This window comes from Tursiops truncatus, chromosome 1 (assembly GCF_011762595.2).
Source record: "Tursiops truncatus isolate mTurTru1 chromosome 1, mTurTru1.mat.Y, whole genome shotgun sequence".
NCBI lineage: Eukaryota > Metazoa > Chordata > Mammalia > Artiodactyla > Delphinidae > Tursiops > Tursiops truncatus.
The window spans coordinates 74,116,250-74,122,831 of NC_047034.1; the positions used below are offsets into that span (position 1 = coordinate 74,116,250).

At 49.3% G+C, this 6,582-nt stretch overlaps 1 long non-coding RNA gene across 1 annotated transcript; it reads right to left on the reverse strand.

The window, feature by feature from the left end:
- Positions 1-474: 474 nt before the first annotated feature.
- On the reverse strand, positions 475-2,695 carry LOC117312719 (uncharacterized). Its single transcript, XR_004527201.2, has 2 exons — positions 2,501-2,695; positions 475-1,162 (listed from the first exon to the last, which is right to left on the reverse strand). It is a non-coding gene; the product is annotated as an uncharacterized lncRNA (long non-coding RNA).
- Between the last annotated feature and the right edge of the window lie 3,887 nt (positions 2,696-6,582).

The following is a 6,582-nucleotide window of genomic DNA, read 5'->3' on the forward strand; positions in this document are numbered from 1 at the left end:
TCTCCTACTTACACATTTTGGTAGCTTGAACAAAATCTCGTCTTTTCTTTTACCAGAGGTAGGGATTTTGAAGTCCGGTCCTCAATTCATTTTGACCCACATGCCCCTGGAGTATTCTCTGAATTTCCCTTTATTTGGCTCTGCTCTACAATTTAGCTCATGGCTGGGTTTCCCTTACTCTTTTTGTGCCTCCGTTTTTGAGACGGGCATCATCTCCCTTGGGTCCAAAGGCTGTTTTCATTTTGCAAGTATGGGGGGATGTGTCTCCACGCGGCTGAAGTGCCCATCTCTCCTCCTCACCCTGGCAGGACCAAGGAAAATGTCCTTCAGCTCAGAAGTGCATCTCCCCATGCCTTCTGCTCTACCTGCCCCCACATGCCCAGCCCTCCTATGGCTCATATTTAGGGAGCAGGATACAAAATCTGCAGGAGTTAACAACTGTAAGATGACGAAATAATCAAGCCGACACATTCATGGCAGCGGAGTTGTGTTTAATTGTTTGAAAAAAAAACTGTAGCAGAGACGAAGTGTGCTAGGAAAGGGTGGCCGGGCATGCTGCTTAAGCTTCCAAGCAGCCAAAAGGGCGAAGTATACAAGTCTGCAAAGAAGATTAGAAGGTTTAGAACCGGATCCTTTGCTAAATGGAAATTGCAGCTGCTAATTCATAAGAAATGTTGATCCAGGAAGCTGCCATCTTGGTGCTGCCTTTTCCACAAGTGTGGCTGCTTCCAGAAGCCGGCGGTGAGCGGTGTTGACAGCTAGCTGGCTGAGAGAGGGGAGTTGGCTTCATGTTCTCTGTTCTGCAGGGAGCTTGGCCTCTGGCCCATGCCTGAGGTTTACTTCTCCTTGGACTTCTGGCACTGCTGAAGGTCTGGGCACTTTGGGATAGAGAGCTCCTTGCCCTTTGGTGGAGGCTGGCAAGGCTGCTTGGTCTGCTGTGGTGGAGTTTAGCAGTGCTTTGGTGGGGGGAAACAGTACTTTACTGGGGGGCAGCATTGCCGCGGAGGGGGACAGTATTGCTGAGGTGGGGGACAGCAATCCTTTGGTGAGGGGCAGCAATACTTTGGTGGGGTGCAGCATTGCTGGGATGGAGGGCAGCAATCCTTTGGTAGCGGGCAGCACAGCTTCTGCTTTGGATGATACATTCTGGTCTGGATGTGCACTGCAACGGAAAAGACACTGAAGTGAGGAACTCTAGAACCTTAGAGACACTCAACCCAGGAGAACCACTTCCCTCGTTAAACCTGTGCCATTTCAACCTTTGCCTGGTGGCTTCACCGATTAAATGTGTCTGTGTGTGCAATGAGGTGCGTCACTATAAACTGTAGCTACAGTCTGTAAGCCATAGCAAGGTTTAGTTGAGACAAATAAAGAAATATAGAAGGAAGGAAGGAAAGAAGAAAGAGAGGAAAAAAGGGTGAACGGAGAAGAGTAATGGAGAGGGGTAGAAAAAACAAAAATATAAAAAATGAGAGAGAGACAGACAGACAGAGACAGGAGAGAGAAGGAAAGAATAAGAAGAAAGGTCAGGGACAATGAGGACAAATGTATTATCCTTCCACAGCAGATACTGTGGAATTTAGAACATGATTTTCTTGGATGTGAGTCCAGTCTCAAAAATTAACCAGCTCTGTGACTTTGAGCAAGGTACTTAACTTCTCTGTACTCTTCTTAAAGTTGTTGTAAGGATTAATGAGCATATAAATCTCCACACAAACACATGTAAATACACAGGTAAATATGAGTGTAAAGATATATGTGTGTGTGTGTGCTTGCGTGATCACAAACACACACACATACACACACACAATAACCAAAACACGTTGAGTACTCTTGTAAAGATTTTGACCTTTTATATAAATATCAAACAATTGTAATGGAGCATGCTAACAACTCTGTAAGAGAATTCATAGAAAAGACTCATCTAGAGACAAAACAACCGTTTAGATCGATACTAAATTCTAGGGGAGAATGCACATCTTAGAGAGGGAACTCATGGATCCCCAGGCACTGAGCACACGGGGGCAGAACAATGGTCCCCGACTCCCAGAGCAGGACATGGCCGCTTTACCACCTCCTCATGTCCTTGCTGCTCTGAGCTCCCTGGGCCTCTGCCCCCTGCTCCCTGAGGAGCTCTCCTCCCTCGCTGCACTGGCCTTTCCCTTCAGGGCAGCCCTGCCCTAGACTTGGTGCCACCCTCTCCTAATCAGCTCCGCTCAGCTCCTGGCCACGACAACAGCGCCACCACACATGCCAGCAGGACCCTCAACACAGGACTCTGGTCACACCCTGGACCCCCATCTCAGCCCCCACCCCACACACTTCAGATGTTGACTTGTAGCCCAAGAGAGGTGGGTCCCAAATGATACGGACGAGAGATTTGCCCACACAAGGCCTTTCTTTCTGACCAGCCAGCCAGTGCACAAGCCCCAGCTGCCCGCAGAGTTTTGGACCAGGTAGAACCGAGCTCCCAAGAGCTGCGTTCCTTTGCCCGACATACCTGATTTCACCAGTGGCTGGAACGTGGAGATGCTGAGGCTTTTGAGATGCTCTAAGACTGCACACCTTTTATACGTCTCAAATCCCTCTTGGAAGCCATGAGGTGGCCTACGATTGGGGCGTGCTAGGCCCCAGTCACAATAGGATGCATCTGCCCTTCCTCAAACTTGAGGTTTTACTCATCTCCTGGGCTGGCAAACTCACTCTCGGTTTGATGGTGCTTGAGGATGACAGTACCTTCACGTGAGCCCTGGCCCTATTTACCCATCACTTTACGAGCCGTGGCTTCCTCGTGTTTCCAAACCCACTCGTGACGTTTCCCCTAGAACCTTGACTTCTGGGATGGTGCTAAGCAAGCATGCAGGACACTGCAGGGTGTGGGAGCGGTGAGGGTAGTGTTCCAGGATATTCCGGGTAGTGGGGGAAGGTGTGGGCCGATCAGCGTGCACAGCGAGCCTTGTTGTAAGAGAAACAACTACTGAGGGGTGAGTGGCTCTTGGGGAGACACAGTAAACTCAGCAAAGTTGGAACCATGACTAAACCTAGACTCAGAGCCACATTTAACCTGATCTGGAAACAAACCTGGGCAATCACTTTGATTTTTCACCTGCTGTAATATAAACAACAAATGGGGCCTGCAGCTCTCTGTGCTGCCTCTTGGTCAGCAAAACATTAATCTTCATTCACCGAAACTAGGCGGTTACTGTTGAGAGTACGTATCTCACTTACAGGTGTATAAGTCACGCAGACTGCAGGCTTCTCAAGGAAATGATTATCATAAGTTGCAGAGGCTGGGGAGCTAAGAAACTTTGACCTGGCATGGGCTCCTGGACGAATCACCCGTTCTGGCTCCTGAAATCTGAAATCCCAGGGCTTAAGGGCTGATGTGTCCTTCCTGTTCCACTTAGAGATTCCAGAACAAAGAAGGATGCCACAGGGCAGGGACAAGGATGAAAATGTTGAAACAACATCCATCAAAGGATGAAACATACCTTAAATAATTCCCCAATTAGAGTTCCGACTGGGGCTCTGATCTTCACCAGCTGGGTGACTTTGGGCACTATACATCTGTGAGCACCAGTTTCCTCATCTGCTATACAGGATAACCGCATACTGCATGTCAGTTGAAAGGCTTATTTTGGACAACATGCGTAAGCGTGTGTACACTGTTGGGCACAGAATAAGGGCTCAACGATGGTTGGGTGCTCCGTGGAGTCGGGCTCTGAAAGCTTGGGCAAAGCCCACTCTTAGAAGTAGGGAGGAGGTCGTTGCCACATTTGAAGGCAAGTAGCGGTACTTGCCGTCAGTGTCCTAAGACCTTGACTGACAGAAATGGAAATGGGCAAGCCAGTCCTGAGGACGGCACGTTTCATTCTCAGACCTGAAACTTAGCCACAGCTCAGCTGCAAGCACTACAGTAACCCTAGATCTTGGGAATTCACACTGCAGCATGAGAAGACAGCCTTGGATATCGATGGTGTCTCCTCTGGGACTCACCGTAAGGGCAGGCTATGCATGGGCTCGGCCCGGAAGGAAACCCAGAGGATCCCAGGCCTTCCCGGGAGAAGAACCCCTTCTGCCTGTTGTCACTCTGACAGAAGCAACCCTGATAGGCTTGGAGAGAGATTTCAGCTCAGGTCCCTAGTAGCAGAGAGGAAAGGCCACGTGGGACATGTGTTCTGGGATAACTAATAATTCATCAAGACGTAGTGAGCTCACACAACACACCAGGCCCTGGGAACGGTGGTCAGCAAGGAGGGCCAGAGCCTTCCTGGTCCCTAAACCGTTTCACATCCTCTTCTCCGCCTACTGCTTCCAACTCTGTAGATACTTTTCAATGGTTTGCCTTGGATGAGCTGAAGAACTCAAACCCACCTGTGGCCGTAACAATGCCTGCGTTACTAGAGAAAATGTGAACGTCTGAAGATCCATGAGTTTGGGTGTTACATCCAGTCCATCTTTTCTGGCCTAAGCCCTCACTACCCAGAACAGATTTTGTTGGGTGTGGAATCTGCTATCTCAAGCATGCATTATGTAGTATTGCATCTACCAACAGAGAACATAGGAACATGTCCTCTAGGAGCCAGAGGTACAAATAAACGCTTATCCTTGGGATGGTATTGTTCCCTGACGTTCATTGGCATCACTCTTTCTCTTCCTCCAAACCTCTGCCTCTCATATACAAACACACAGACACACACAGACAGAGAAACACACACACACACACACACACACAAACAAATGCATAAGGGACAAATGGGTCCAAGGAGGTTTCAGCAGGATTTGGGCCTAGGCTAAGCTCACTGTATCTACTGTGCCAGGCATCTGTGAATGAACACCAGGCCGGGGCCCGTGCACACATATGCAGGGGAAGGCCGAGCTGACCCTCTGGGCCCGGCCGCATCAACAGACAGGGTTCCGGACAAAGGACTCCTGGTGGCTGGAGCTAGAGCCTCTCTGCTGAAATCCATCGCCAGCTGGGCATCCCTGGGGCACGGCAGGGTGTGTGCCATCATCTGGGCAGCTGAGAGACGCCCTCCCTGTTCTAGGGGTCTTGTCCCGGGAGGATGAGGGAGGGGCAGTCCTCCCCTGACTGTCACAATCTCTGCTCGAGTTTCTAATTCAGGCCTTGAAGTCAGAGCTATTTTCATTTTACAGCTGCGAAAGTTTCTATTCGCTAAGGTTACTTAAGTAAAAAGTAGGGAAGAGAGGATTAAACCCAGCCCTGCCAGGCTCCCGGATATGTGTGTGTGTTCTTCTTCTTGCACTATACTACTATCTAGGGAATTTGTTTGGAGAAGCTGGGAGGACGACGCCTGCCCAGCGGGGGCCTCTGGGACGCTGCTCCATCTTCTGTTCTCCATGGTCAGTGGAAGTCTTCACACGAGGAGTATTTACTCTGAATAGTAACCCCGTGTGTGTCTTTGATATGAACGTGTACCCCTGTATAAGCACGTGTGAATGTGTGACTGTTTGAAGGTACTGTCTTTGCCTTCCCAACGGGTCAGTGAGTTTTAAGTTGTGGAAAGACAGGATCCACGCTTTATGCTTCTTCTAGCCACTAGCACGGGCAGAGCACTTGCCATGTTGCAAAGATAAGGACCAGGGTTTGAATCTCGCCTCCACCATATGCAAGGTGTTGTTACACTGAACACGTAAGGAGCTTCACTTCACCTTGACACTACCTCTCATAGGAAGAGCAAGACCTGCTTCCATATGGTGGTATCTGTGCGTGTGAGCGTATGACACACACCATGCCCGTTCCATGCTTCCTCAGCTTATCAGCCTCCTCCTGGGAAGAGGGTCTGCCTCCAAATGACATGGCTGGCAGTGTACCTTGACAGGCAAATGTCACTGTGGGCCAGAGCTGCCCAGGACTGCCTCAACAGCAGGAATCATCATGGGCAGGTGTTACAAAGGGAAGTTTGTGGAAGAAAAGGGCAACCACACAATGTGGCGAATAGGCCCTGGACAAAATACCATTTCAGCCTGTGAACACCCCTCGGATGCTTTGGTCTACACAACTCTTCCTTGTCCTGGCCCCAAGATGCGCCCTGCCCCTCACACCTTGTTCTTACTAAACGTGTGGAGCCCATGTCATCAGGTTGGAGGTAATAACTGGAGGGTCTTGCTTCTCTGTCAGGAAGTGGAGAATAATAATAAAAGCAAGAGCTAACATTCATCCAACATTAACTATGTGTTACATCCTATTTACTATTTATTTACATTGTCTCATTGAAGACCCCTCCCCGTCAACCCCAGGTTGCAGGTATTATTCTGCCCACTATACACATGAGTAAAGTGAGGCCTAGGGAAGTATTGTATTCAGTCCATCATAGACATGCATCTGGCACCCAAACCCACTATGACGGGATAAAGGAAAATTCCGCAAGATGGTCCACACATAACCCCGTGTGCACACAATCCTAGTGTGATAATTAGTGGAGGAGAAATTTTACTGAAGCCCAGAGAGGCAAAATTCAACCTTGTCTTAATCAGCTGAGGGAGGGAGGGTGAGGAAATAGAGAATAAGAACACAAATGAGAGTTCTGGGGCAAGGTCATGTATGTGAGGCAAGAGAGG